The sequence below is a fragment of the Aedes albopictus genome, chromosome 2 (assembly GCF_035046485.1).
Source record: "Aedes albopictus strain Foshan chromosome 2, AalbF5, whole genome shotgun sequence".
Classification (NCBI taxonomy): Eukaryota; Metazoa; Arthropoda; class Insecta; order Diptera; family Culicidae; genus Aedes; species Aedes albopictus.
The window spans coordinates 193,931,746-193,946,588 of record NC_085137.1 but is presented as its reverse complement, the minus strand read 5'-3'; the positions used below and the strand labels follow the sequence as shown (position 1 = coordinate 193,946,588).

The window sequence follows — 14,843 nt, the reverse complement described above, 5'->3', positions numbered from 1 at the left end:
AGCCTACAGCGGTTTATCGGTCTGGTCAGTTATTTCCGTAAATTCATATTTCAGTTTAACAAAATCGCGTCACCCCTGTATGATTTACTAAAAGAAGGGGTTGATTATCATTTCTCGGAGATTCATCTTAAGGCGTTCAACCGTTGCCGAAACTCAACTGCACACTGATGCTTCTGCCGGCGGTTTTGGAGGCATTCTAATGCAAAGGCAGACTGAGGATAACCAGTTTCATCCGGTCATGTTTTTTAGTAGAAAAACGACGCAATCAGAAGCAAAGCTCCACAGCTTTGAGCTCGAAACGCTAGCGGTCATATACAGCATCCAACGATTCCGGATATATTTGTTTGGAATTCATTTCACAATAGTGACGGACTGTAACTCTTTGCGCTCTACTCTAGAAAAACGGGATGTTTCTGAAAAAATCGCGAGATGGGCAATGTTTCTTGAGCAATATGATTACGAAATTGTCCATAGAAACGGTGATCGAATGCGTCATGTAGACGCTCTATCCAGAGTGTATATTTACACTGTAGATAGCGATGAATCTGATATTTCGAACGTATTTAATAACGCACTCTACGTAAATCAGCTAGAAGATACGAATATCCAACAGCTAAAACAAAAGGTTGTGTCCGGTGGTTTGAGCGGTTATGAGATTCGAGACGGTATCTTATACAAAGTAGAAGGAGTAAAATCTTTGCTTTATGTGCCAGAAACTATGGAAGCATCGGTAATCTATAAGTTTCATAATGACACTGGTCACTTTGGAATCGATAAAGTTTGCGAAATGATAAAACGATTATATTGGTTTCCGAAAATGCGTGAAAAACTCGCGAACCATATAAAGGCTTGCATCGTGTGTATTGCTTACAATCCCAAATGTAAAAAGTATGATGGAAAGCTGAACAACATCGATAAGCCCCAGGTTCCTTTTGAAATGGTCCACGTTGATCATATTGGTCCATTAGAAACGACAAAGAGCGGGAACAAGTATATTTTCGGCGTATGTGATGCCTTCACTAAGTTTATCAAGTTGTACCCGACAAAAACCACAAACACCAAGGAGGTCAATAAATATTTAAAGTCGTACATCTATACTTACTCATGTCCCAAAATATTGGTGTCTGATCGCGGTTCATGCTTTACTTCGGACAGTTTTAAGAAAATGGTTACGGATCACGGCATATGTCATGTATTGAACGCAACGGCGTGTCCGAAGGCGAATGGTCAGATCGAAAGGTATAACAGGACATTGGTTCCCTTGCTTTCAAAATTAGTAGAAGAACGTAATCAACCATGGGATATATTGCTATCTGAAGCAGAATATTATATGAATAACACCCTTAATCGTTCAATTGGAAACATTCCTTCGATTTTGTTATTCGGTGTGAATCAAACGCGTAAGGTTCAAAGTAATTTGTCATCATATCTCGACGGTTTGGATACGCAATATGAAAGGGATTTACAGGCAATTCGACGCAAAGCTTCGGAAAAAATACAAACTTTGCAGAGCTATAATAAGACTCAGTATGATAAACATTGCATCAGAAATACTGTCTTCAAAGAAGGTGACTTGGTAATGATAAGAAATGTCAGAACAGTGGGAGAAAACTTTAAATTAATGCCCAAATACAAAGGTCCCTACAAAGTCAAGAAAGTATTGGATCACAATCGCTATGTTCTATCCGATATCGATGGATACCAAGTATCAAACATTCCGTTTGAAGGCATATTCGATCCTCTCAACATGCGATTATATAAGTCCGCCAGGTCCAGTGAAGAAAATCGCGACTTGGGAAGTAACGAATCTCTCGAATCTGAGCCGGATTTCCGGGGATTTGGATTATCGGATAATGAATCAGATTTCGAAGGTTTTGACGATTGAGAGCGACACTTGAACGTTAGTTTCGTTAATTAACGGTTGCACTACAGTTAGACAGGTGTAAAATAATAATAATAAATTTTACCGCACATCTAGGGATACGAGGTAAACTAGCAATAACGACAAGAAGAAAAGTACTATTATTTCCATTTGAGGGCAAATGAGATAATCAGGATGGTCGAAGCTGTAGCATTTTCCGTGTAGGTTAGTAATGCCGACAGGCCTAATTGGTGTGAACCCGGCTTAACTAGGTTCGAGTTCGAGAGCGACCGTCATTCATTAGCCGACCATCGCAGCGTTCGCAAGTGTAATTCTAAAACTGCACATTGTTGAAGAGAAATAAAATTTGTCATCGTTTTAAGAAAACTGAAATTGCTGGTGACTATATAGTCTTATTTATTATTCAACAGTTGAATAGTTACTATCACCTATATCGTTTGGACGAAAAAGTGATCAGTGAACCACTCGGCAGTTTTTCTTCCCTTCTGTTGGTTCTGTTTCAATTACCAAGCGGTGTATGTTCTCTCGTCGAGTCGCATGGTTCACGAAGGAACACAAAGAGGATACTCCGATATAAACAAGCTGCGGCGATGAGCGGGCATCGCTAAGTGTAACACTTACCGATGATCGCTCATCGTTGGCTTGGGGCAACTGTGAATAATCGTTATTTTCATCAGTATTTAATGCGTTTTCGCTTTAAAAACGTGAAATACTATTTAATTTAACTGTATTCATGACGTTGCAGGTTGTGTAGTCACAATAAAAAAGAATTATGGCAATAAAATATTCTTACCGAATGCATCGCTTTCATTAGCGTCATCGAGCATCTTCTCTCTTGATTGCGCTCTCGTATCGAACCGGGCAAGAGAATGAACAGCATTTCGGGGAGCGTTCCCGAGCATGTTGGTTCATGAAATGTTACATTCGCGAATGTATCACTTGCTGAGCATGGACCATTCAGTGGTTCGCGATAAAAATCCACACACTGACCTATATAGAATATTAAAAAAAATATACGATTTAGATCTTGTATACCCTCTTGTACCGACTTTTCGAACCCTCTAAGCAGAAATAGCCGAAATAAAAGCTGGCGTTCAATCTGAATAGGTTGAATCTATATTGGAATCACAGCAAACTTAAGACCTATTCAAATCGAACGTCCAAAAGGTAATGATTACAGTAGAAGTTGGCTTAGTGCAAAAATTTTGCAGTTATCGCACCGCTATTTGTCAAAATCGTTAACCTAATTGCAACGTTTTTCGGATGCACTACAGGTGCAATGCAATATTTTTAAGTGCATTTTAGCTGCGTCCAACATCAATAGTCCATTTTACGAGCCGAATTTATGAATGAAAATTTGTCAGGAGGTGTCGTTCTAACCCGTAATGTCGTTTCGTAAAATGGTTCATTCACTGAAAGACGGCTTGCGGTTGAAATTATTATTCTACAGCAGTGCTTCCCAAACTGCGCCGCGGCGCCCTGGTGCGCCGCAAACTTTTCCCAGGTGCGCCGCAGAATTTTGGCTTTTGTGACGAAACAAAATAAAAAACAAACTCTTTATTTGTATTGCGGAACACCTTTAATTTTTTTTTCATTAGTAAAACTAGTGTCGCTCACATTTTTTTTAATCTTTCCTGACTCTTCAATTGTTCCATAGGATTTCTGGTATCCTTTTTTAACATATCTATTGAAACCACATTTTTAAATTTCAAGTTTTCAATTCTTAAGCTTCAGCTTAGCTTTTGATTTTACTATAACTTGTCCAAAGTTTTTGATTTCAAGAACATTATTTACGGTAAAGGCTGGGTATGCTGCGCAATTCAGATCCCATTGTGATCCACTAGCCTCTGCCCAGCAACTCCTATCCCTACCTCCTCGCGGTACCGGTCGGAAACTATGAGCAACCTTAGGGAAGATCGGGTAACCAACCCCGGTGGGAACTTTGGTCGTAGGCTGACAGGGAAGGGGGGTTTGCTTCGGCAAACCTGAGCGTCTGTTCTTCAGGAGGAGCGGCGCACAACAGCGTCTGATCCCCAGGGAGTTCCAGGGAAGGACTCTAAGCTCAACTGTGCACTATGGTCCTCCGGAAAGTATGGGGTTGGTGTCAGGCCCTACGAGCCAGCCGTAAAAAACCATTGTAACGGAAAATCAGCAACAGAATAATACGAGCCGAGACCAACGGCAACGACCCCAGAAAACAAAAAGGACTTGCGACTGGAAACTCGGTACGTGGAACTGCCGATCTCTCAACTTCATTGGGAGCACCCGCATACTCGCCGATCTACTGAAGGACCGCGGGTTCGGCATCGTGGCGCTGCAGGAGGTGTGTTGGACAGGATCCATGGTGTGAACGTTTAGAGGTAACCATACCATCTACCAGAGCTGCGGCAACACACGCGAGCTGGGAACAGCTTTTATAGTGATGGGCGACATGCAGAGGCGCGTGATCGGTTGGTGGCCGATCGACGAAAAATGTGCAGGTTAAGGATCAAGGGCCGATTCTTCAACTTCAGCAAACACATAAACGTGCACAGCCCACACTCCGGAAGCACTGATGATGACTAGGACGCACTTTACGCGCAGCTCGAACGCGAGTACGACCGCTGCCCAAGCCACGACGTAAAGATCGTCAAAGGAGATTTAAACGCTCAGGTAGGCCAGGAGGAGGAATTCAGACCGACGATGGGAAAGTTCAGCGCCCGCCAACAGACGAACGAAAACGGCCTACGACTCATTGATTTCGCCGCCTCCAAAAATGTGACCATACATAGCACTTTTTCCAACACAGCCTCCCTTATCGTTACACCTGGAGATCACCACAGCAGACGGAATCTCAAATCGACCACGTTCTGATTGACGGACGGCACTTCTCCGACATTATCGACGTCAGGACCTATCGTGGCGCCAACATCGACTCCGACCACTATCTGATCTGGTGATGGTCAAACTGCGCCCAAAACTCTCCGTCATCAACAATGTACGGTACCGGCGACCGCCACGGTACAACCTAGAGCGACTGAAGCAACCGGATGTCGCCTCAGCATACGCGCAGAATCTCGAGGCCGCGTTGCCAGACGAGGGCGAGCTCGATGAGGCCCCTCTAGAGGACTGCTGGAGTACAGTGAAAGCCGCCATCAACGACGCAGCCGAGAGCACCATCGGGTACGTGGAACGGAATCGACGAAACGAATGGTTCGACGAAGAGTGCAGAACAGTTTTGGAGGAGAAGAACGCAGCGAGGGCGGTAATGCTGCAGCAAGGAACTCGACAGAACGTGGAACGTTACAAACAGAAGCGGAAACAGCAGACGCGCCTCTTTCGGGAGAAAAAGCGCCGCCTGGAAGAAGCGGAGTGTGAAGAAATGGAACTGCTGTGCCGTTCCCAAGAAACACGGAAGTTCTATCAGAAGCTCAACGTATCCCGCAACGGCTTCGTGCCGCGAGCCGAAACATGCAGGGATAAAGACGGAGGCCTCTTGACGGACGGACGTGAGGTGATCGAAAGGTGGAAGCAGCACTTCGATCAGCACCTGAACGGCGTGGAGAACGTAGGCACGGGAGCCCACGGCAACGGAGGAAACGACGACGCCAGTGCAGTGGAGGTCGGAAATGAACCAACTCCCACGCTGAGGGAAGTTAAGGATGCCATTCACCAGCTCAAAACCAACAAAGCAGCTGGTAAGGATGGTATCGCAGCTGAACTCATCAAGATGGGCCCAGAAAAGTTGGCCACCTGTCTGCATCGGATGATAGTCAGGATCTGGGAAACCGAACAGCTACCGGAGGAGTAGAAAGAAGGGGTAATCTGCCCCATTCACAAGAAAGCCGACCATTTGAAATGTGAGAACTATTTTGAATGCTGCCTTCAAAGTGCTATCCCAGATCATCTTCCGTCGTCTGTCACCTAAAACAAATGAGTTCGTGGGAATTTATCAAGCCGGCTTCATCGACGGCCGGTCGACATCGGACCAGATCTTTACCGTACGGCAAATCCTCCAGAAATGCCGTGAATACCAGGTCCCAACGCATCACCTGTTCATCGATTTCAAAGCGGCATACGATAGTATCGACCGCGCAGAGCTATGGAGAACCATGAACGAAAACGGCTTTCCTGGGAAGCTGACTAGACTGATTAAAGCAACGATGGACGGTGTGCAAAACTGCGTAAGGGTTTCGGGTGAACTATCCAGTTCATTCGAATCTCGCCGGGGACTGCGACAAGGTGATGGGCTCTCATGCCTACTCTTCAACATCGCTCTGGAAGGTGTGATGCGACGAGCCGGGCTCAACAGCCGGGGAACGATTTTCACAAAATCCGGACAATTTGTGTGCTTTGCGGACGACATGGACATTATTGCCAGAACATTTGGAATGGTGGCAGAGCTGTACACCCGCCTGAAACGCGAAGCAGCAAAGGTCGGACTGGTGGCGAATGCCTCAAAAACAAAGTACATGCTGGTAGGCGGAACCGAAAACGACCGGATCCGTCTGGGTAGTAATTATTACGATAGACGGGGATACTTTCGAGGTGGTGGAGGAATTCGTCTACCTCGGATCCTTACTGACGGCTGACAACTACGTGAGCCGTGAAATTCGGAGGCGCATCATCAGCGGAAGTCGGGCCTACTACGGGCTCCAGAAGAAACTACGGTCGAAAAAGATTCACCCAGGCACCAAATGCGCCATGTATAAAACGCTAATAAGACCGGTAATCCTCTACGGGCACGAGACATGGACCATGCTCCAGGAGGACCTGCAAGCACTCGGAGTTTTCGAGCGACGCGTGCTAAGGACGATCTTCGGCGGTGTGCAAGAGAACGGTGTGTGGCGGAGAAGGATGAACCACGAGCTCGCAGCACTTTACGGCGAACCCAGCATCCAGAAGGTGACCAAAGCCGGAAGGATACGGTGGGCAGGGAATGTTGCAAGAATGCCGGACAACAACACTGCAAAGCTGGTGTTTGCAACTGATCCGATTGGCACAAGAAGGCGTGAAGCGCAGAGAGCACGATGGGCGGACCAGGTGGAGCGTGACTTGGCGAGCATCGGGCGCGACCGAGGATGGAGAGCGGCAGCCACGAACCTTGTATTATGGAGAAATATTGTTGATTCAGTTTTATCTTGAATTTGATGTAATACTAAATAAATGAAATGAATGAATTTATGTTCTTTTCAGAATAATTACAAGGTCTTCAGAATAGCTTAGCGGCAGGCAGGTTTGCCGATTTGGTAGTGTGAAGAGCAAGCTTTGACCTTTTTGGAGCGGACTGTTTCATCAATACTGCCGCAACCTCACTGAACTCGAATAAGTTTGTTATGCACGGTTTCATCAATGGGGTTATATATGGCCAATCCAGGCCCAAAGGGTTAAGTTGAAATTTATGAAAATAAGTTCTATCAAAGCCCACCTGGCAGGTCTTTACAATCTCTTCATGTGTCCCAGTTTGCCGAAATTTTACAAAATAAATAAAAGTGTTGCTTTGCAATTTCCGCAAAAAGTTGAAGCTACGGTCAAGTTCAGTGTAGTCATTTTCATTCAATAAGAATTCTTTAACTATTGCAAACGCTTTAGAATTTTTGGCTGAATTGCTGAAATTCAGCAGGTTGTTATACCTTTACATCTGAGTTTCTTCTTATTTTTAAAACTTCTATGATGGAACCAACATGATTTTTGAAATCTTACAAATATTTAAGCTATCTTTGAGAAATTATTTAAAAAAAATAGTTTTCCAAATATTGAATTATGAAAACATGATATAAGAGAAGTGTTTCACGATTTTGACTTGCACATTTTAAAGTAAAAGTTGCTCAAAAATTTAAAAAAATAATTCGCCGCGACTTTTTTAGAAATGTCAAATCAGGCCAAACATGTCTAAAGGTCCTATCTGCAGAAGAGAGGCTCTCTTTGGTTTCCCTCTCTTTCGGTCATATCTCAGCTGTTTATTTGTATTATGATTGTCTCCTTGCATTGAACGATGGTCAAAACAATTGTCTTTTGATTTGTACTGCAAAAATAGTTGAACAGTGTGCCATTACATTGTAATAATTGAAAGAGAATGTGAACAAAGCGAGCCTCTCAAATGCAGATAGGACCTATTGAAATGTTTGGCCTGAAATGGCGCCACGATAGCAAAAAGTTTGGGAACCTCTGTTCTACAGGGAGCGTCGATTTAAATGCACAACGCCACTAAATTTGTGCAAACTAAATTTCATTTCAATTAAACAGATTTATTTTATTAATTTTACCATGAACCCGATTTACAATCAAAAAAAGTTTTCGTTTGCCTCCGGGTTCGAACCAAGAATCTTGAGATCACCAGGCTCGCGTTTGTTGGTCGATGATCGCGACTACGAAGTTGTCGAATATGCGTGAAGGTTTACGTGCAAAAAAACGGGAGGGAAATATTTTTTGCTTTTTTTTCATACACATTCTGGCAATTCCTTACGAGGTTTTTCATTAGAGCAATTAAGAGTTGGAATCTCTTTTACCTTCGTAGTCGCGAATAGTAAATTTGAAAACATTTTTATGTTTTTGAACAGCCGTCTCTCAGTGTTGGCAGCCGTTTGATATCTGTCAGTCGTTGCAGTTAGCGAATTATACACGTTACCGAACGTCTACTGTAGTGTACTAAACTCATGCAAACATGGAATTCTTCGATATAACGTTTTTTTTATGTGCGAACTTATTGTTATTTCAATAATAAGTGTGATTTATAGAATAGTCTATATGTGATATGACATTCCTCCTGGCATCAAGCCTGCTGCCGAGCTAAACGTTCAATGACCAATTTCGCAGTCCTGTAAGCGTTTTCGATTTCGATGTCAAAGTTCATTACAAGTTTTTTTTTTGTGTTAAATGTATCATTTTAACTTGCAAAGTTTTATCGATTTATATCGACGGTGATGAAATCGAGGCGCTTGAAGAATTCGTGTACTTGGGCTCACTGGTGACCGCCGACAATGACACCAGCAGAGAAATTCAGAGGCGCATTGTGGCAGGAAATCGTGCTTACTTTGGACTCCGCAGAACTCTACGATCGAATAAAGTTCACCGTGACACGAAGTTAACTATCTACAACACGCTGATTAGACCGGTCGTCCTCATGGCCCCTTCGTGCAGAGGACCAACGCGCCCTTGGAGTTTTCGAACGGAAGGTGTTGCGTACCATCTACGGCGGAGTGCAGATGGAAGACGGGACTTGGAGAAGGCGAATAAACCACTAGCTGCATCAGCTGCTGGGAGAACCAACCATCGTCCATACCGCGAAAATCGGGAGGCTACGGTGGGCGGGTCACGTTATCAGGATGTCGAATAGCAACCCGACTAAAACGGTTCTCGAGAGTCATCAGACCGGTACAAGAAGACGTGGAGCGCAGCGAGCTAGGTGGGTCGACCAAGTGGAGGACGATCTGCGGACCCTACGCAGAGTGCGGAACTGGAGACAAACAGCTATGGACCGAGTGGAATGGAGACGGCTACTATGTACAGCAGAGGCCACCCCGGCCTTAGCCTGATCGGTAAGGTAAGTATTTATTGCACTTTAATCCGACTCCGGAAGATTTGCCGCAGGATGTGAAAATCGAATCAAAGTTCCAACCAATAAAACAGCTGCTTTTATACAGTACGATTTGTAATGTAGCCAATACACTGAACAGCAGTGCTTCGTAGCTGTTTAAAGAACACTCTTTCAGCTAGCTGTGGCGAAGAACCTGTTGGTGCAACCACACAGCTTGTTCAATGTAAACATTATTGCGTTTGACAAGCTTTTGCAGCAAGATGAAGTTGGGTAGGGTTTCTTGTGGCACAATTATAAAACCTTGTCTGGAGTAAAACAAAACGGGCTATTTTCTTTGCTATGTATATATAGCAGTGTGGCATCATCGGGACCAGTGCATACGGATATTGGGAGTTCGGTTCCAAGTAGCGGCAAGTACTTTAATTATTCAATTTTAAAAGCGACGGTTGCCCGTTCCACATGCATTGCGTCACGGCATCGATAACCTAATTATACTTAATCAAATCATTTAGGGATGCCGTAGGGTAATTCGCCAATTGTTGAACGGTTAGTACCGGCATTTTGGTTTTCGTTTGTTTTTCCGTGCATAATTCCACTTTAGTTGAAAAATATCCAGTGAACGTCTAGATCTACTTATCCCTTATACTGCCCATTGAATTTGTATTCCCTTAAATTCCATTTTCTAAGAGAAAATAGAACATTTGTATGGGAAGTCTGTAACCCCAATGTTGAACGCTTCCTTAAGCTAGCTCATCCTAATGTTGGACGGTTCTCGCCAATTGTTGAACGGTTGAAGCTTCTTTCGTAATTGATGACGTATAACCCGACATCAACCTATCATTCACCTGTTTTTATTTCGGCCACCAAACCCAACATAGACACAACAGTTACCCGATGTGGGTCCAACAGTGGTCCAACATTTGATAAAAATTGACCCGACTTTGACCCGACATCCAGTATTTTTTCACCCTGGCGGATTTTTTCCGTTTTTTTTGTGTTTTGTGCCCAGCTAGTCCGAGCTAGTGACAATTCATTTAAATGACAAAGAATCGCACATTTGAAGAGAGCTCTAGTGGACTGAAATCGGTTTAAAGATGACTAGATGCAAAAATGGCTGAAAAGATTTGATTAGAAGCGAAAACGACAGAAGAAAAGTACGCCTTTTAAAGCCCCTGAAACTCTTCTGGAAACCCATGGGACCCACTCATCCCCCAAGAACACTCATGGAACGACCCTGAAATCCCTTGAAAACCCTTGGATTGCTCCTGAGCCTCCTGGAACGCCTTGAAATACTCCTCGGACCCCCTAACACTCTGAATTCCTCTTGAACACCTCTGAAACGCCCTTGAAACCCATTGAAAACCACTGGAATCTTTCTGAAGCCCACTGGAACACCCCTAGAACATCCTGGAACGCCTTTGAAACCCCACGAAATGTACGGTTAGGTAAACTGAAAAAAAATCCAGCAGTCATAGCAACATGGTAGGTTATGCTAGTGTTCAACAATTGGATCTTAACTGCATAATGATAGTGTGATAAGAAAAATATTTTTTTCAAATGAAATTACAATGAAAATGTGATTTTAAACAATGTTAAACTGTTAAGGACATCCTTCCAGTTATTGTAACTATGGTGTGACTTTGATATTTGTGATCGATTTGCCAGCAAAGCTTATTTCGTAACAGCAATTTCTAAAAATTAATCTTAAGAATTGTGCAGTTTTCGTGTCATTAGCGGTATAAAATTTTCAATCGATATTTTTGACGTAAAATATCTATAATTTTGTATTTTTATTAAAGCAATATCATGATACACATGTATACGCATCTAGATCATACGTTTACGTTGATGGAAAACTACTTAAGTTAAATTTGTTATATCATTTTCAAAAACTGTTCAACATTTGGGTAGTGTTCAACAATTGGCGAATTACCCTATAACTATTGTTTAACAACTGTGAAAAGGTTGAAAAAGCGCTTTCTCAAGTTGGTATTCAGTTATTGGTTACATAGGAGCCGAGAAAAGAGCTATGACTTGGTGGCATAGAAGCTGCTCGCACAGCATATATATGTGGATTAAGTTCGCCAGTATCGAGGTGAACCAGGGTGATGTAATATTGTTGCAATACTTTTTGTAAGCCTTTACTTATGACGGGTAGTGTATGCTCCCAGGCTTCACGGACGATATCGACATCATCGGGATCGATCGTCGGGCCGTGGAAAAGGCTTTCGTACCTTTTAAGAGGGGTACTGCGATGACTAACCTAAAAGACTGTTCATAAACCACGTATATCAAAATTTGACCATCTCAGACACAACCCCCCCCCCCCCCCTCGTAGACTTTTGTTCATACAAAAATTTTGAAATTTGTATGGAGCATAGATTTTGGTCAGACCCCCTCCCCCTCCCAAAAAGTCTGTGTTTTATGAATGGCCCCTAATAGTTAATACGACAAAGCGACCACAGTCTTACATGACCGCTTCGCAGATCAAAGACTCGTCGGTGACCTTCCCCGAGTTCTCGACTTGATGACTTGGAAGATAAACATGGTACTCCAGTGTAAAGAACTCAACCGATAGACGGGGAAATATTTTCGAGGTGGAATACAATACAATGGAGCAGCGGTTTTCAGATCGTGCACCGCGGTGCACTTGGTGCACCGCGAAGCCATTACAAGTGCACCGCAACACTTCAGAAAAGTGCATGTTTAAGTTTAAATTTAAATTCATTACCTATTTCATGAAAAATAATTCGGCTTATTTAGAACAACTGAACTATTGTAAGGTGCTCAAAGAGATTGAGAGTACTATTTCCATTATTCTAGCGGGCGAGTTAACTTTGAATTCAGCAAAAACCGTCTCAGATATTCGCGAAGAATCATGGAACAAGGCTGCCAAATGTTCACAAGTACTTACCCTACAAGGCATCTGACGAATTTCGCCCCAAATCGTATTCGGAGTTGGCAGCACCCTCTCAGATTACAATGAAATTTTCTGGGTATGTACACCAAGACTAGATAAGCCACTTTGCATACTTAGTTTCTTCAAAATTTATCTGGACTGACTTTTGAAAAGGGCTAAATTTTTTTATGGATTTTTTAAAAATGTTTTTAATCAAAAAAATGACTACTCCTACAAAAAAGTGTTGTATGGGTGATTATCACAAAATAAGTCAAATTTTAAGAAAAAAATACTGAAAAAAAAATCCAAAATGAGCCCTACACTGAAAAAAATCATTTCTAAAAATTCAAAGTTGATTTGAAAAAAAAACGCCATTTTTGATTTTGATAAAATTTTGACTCAAGACAGGTAATTATGTTCCCTACCAACCGTCCATACATCACAAGATGGGCACTTTTAAGGAAAAAAAGTTTTTCTAACAAAAACTTTTTCATGTCCAAATTATTATTTTTGCAGTGTCTTTTTTTAAAAACGAACTAAACCAGTGAAGGTTATCTAGTAATCTCAAAATGCAATGAAACTTATTGTGTCATATGCGACAATGCAATGCACCCATATTCACGCAGCAGCACTCTAGAAGTACGAAACAATATACAATTGGAACACGCATTTCATACGTGCTGCTGTAATTTCTACCCAAACGTTTCTACCCCATGTTCTTACCTAATATTAGGTAAGGCTATTTATTAGATTCGAACTACCTAATCGAAAAAAAAACAAATCAAGTGTTGTACCTAAAGCAAATATGAACAAAACAAGAAAATGAATCGGTATCATTCAACGTGTTACTTCTCTTTGGTTATTAAAGGCAGTTCTGAAAAATAATGGATCAATCGTATAAATCAAAATTCAACAAATTCAAGTGCAATAATGTATGCATATGTACTATTCATGAAATTGTAAATTTAATGTTCAACAGTATAAGAATTGTGTCACAAGATGAAATAATACAAAAAATGCTTTGCGATATTTCCACCAGAACATAATTGCTTTTTCCGTGCTTGTGAAAAGTGTGCTTGTAATGAACACATTGAAGAGGAACTTACATTGATATTAGAATCAAATGACAAAGAAGAGATTATATTTCAGCAGTGGTTGAATACTGATCGCTGTAATTTAGAAACGATTATTAAACCTGTTGATGAATTTGTTCCGTATCTTGTTGATAAAATTGACAAACTTATAACACACGACTTTATTCATAAACAACAATCATCATTTCTCAGAAATAAAAACCTGAATTAATCCACCTATGGTGAACAGAACCCTTCTTACACTTATTAAAAATATTGTTGTATTATTCGTATATATGATTGTGAGTTTTGGTCATTCTAGAAAATATTGTAGATTTGGCATCAAGTTGATTGCTTTCCATAATAGAATTATCGACCATGGGCTCAACTACCAGAAATGACAGCCAGAATCTCATAGAATCTTGTATGGAATGTTTAAACAATAGCTTACATATTCTGGAATACTTTATCTCTTGTTTACTGTCAATCTATTAATATTGTCTATTCGGTTGGAATCAAGACAGACATTCAATCAAAAACTGCCATTTTCTTGGCACACAAGTGTCGCAACTGTTTCGCATCTAGTGCGCTGTGTTGCTGACAGCAACGGGAAGGATGCGCACTACTTTTGACATACACCTCAACCTTATTTTACGTCCACTCTTGTTTGGTCGAAAATAATTTCTACCGTAACAACAATGAAGAAACTTAACACTTTTATATTTTTTAACACTTCGCTTGACTAAGCAGATTTATCAAAAAATATAAAAGTGTTGAGTTTTGTCGTTGCTTGCTCGGTAGAATTTTTTTTCGATCAGCCATGAGTGGACGTAAAATAAGGTTGAAGTGTAATTCAAAAAACGTCGCAAGTCGGGTCGCGCCGCGACTTGATTGAGCGACGTCCGGTTTGGTGGCGGCCCGACAATACATGGGTAAGAAAATCATCGAGATACAGCTAGTATAATAATAAAAAAGTAATTTATTGAGATTACTCCCAAATACTCTTCAAAAGAAATCTCGGTAACTAAATGTCCAATCAAAATAAAATTCAATTGTACGAGGATGTTGTAGCTTTCATTTGATGCTAAGAGAACCCGAATCGGTTGACAGACGGCTGAGAAATTTATTATGATACATTTTATCAAAAATCTCTCAATAGCGTATATTTTATTACTCCTAACTACTCCTCGAAAGATATCTCGGAAACAAAATGTCCAAACGGCATGAAATTCAATAGCATACTACTAGGATGCTGCACCTTTCATTTGCTGATGAGAGAACTCAAACCGATTGGCACACGGCTGGTCAATTAATTATGAGGCATTTTTCAAAGACCTCTTAAAAAGTTAAGTTGTATTACTCCAAAGTACTCCTCAAAAGATATCTCGGTTACAAAATGTCCAATCGGAATGAAATTCAAAAGCATTCTTCTAGGATGCAGTAGCTTTCGTTTGGGGCCTTAAAAACCCAAAT

General features: G+C 41.7%; 1 protein-coding gene across 1 annotated transcript in view; it reads left to right on the top strand.

The window, feature by feature from the left end:
- LOC109622675 (uncharacterized) overlaps nt 1-14,843 on the top strand; it is a 517,321-nt gene that overhangs the window by 3,762 nt on the left and 498,716 nt on the right. The gene's annotated exons all lie outside the window — the stretch shown is intronic.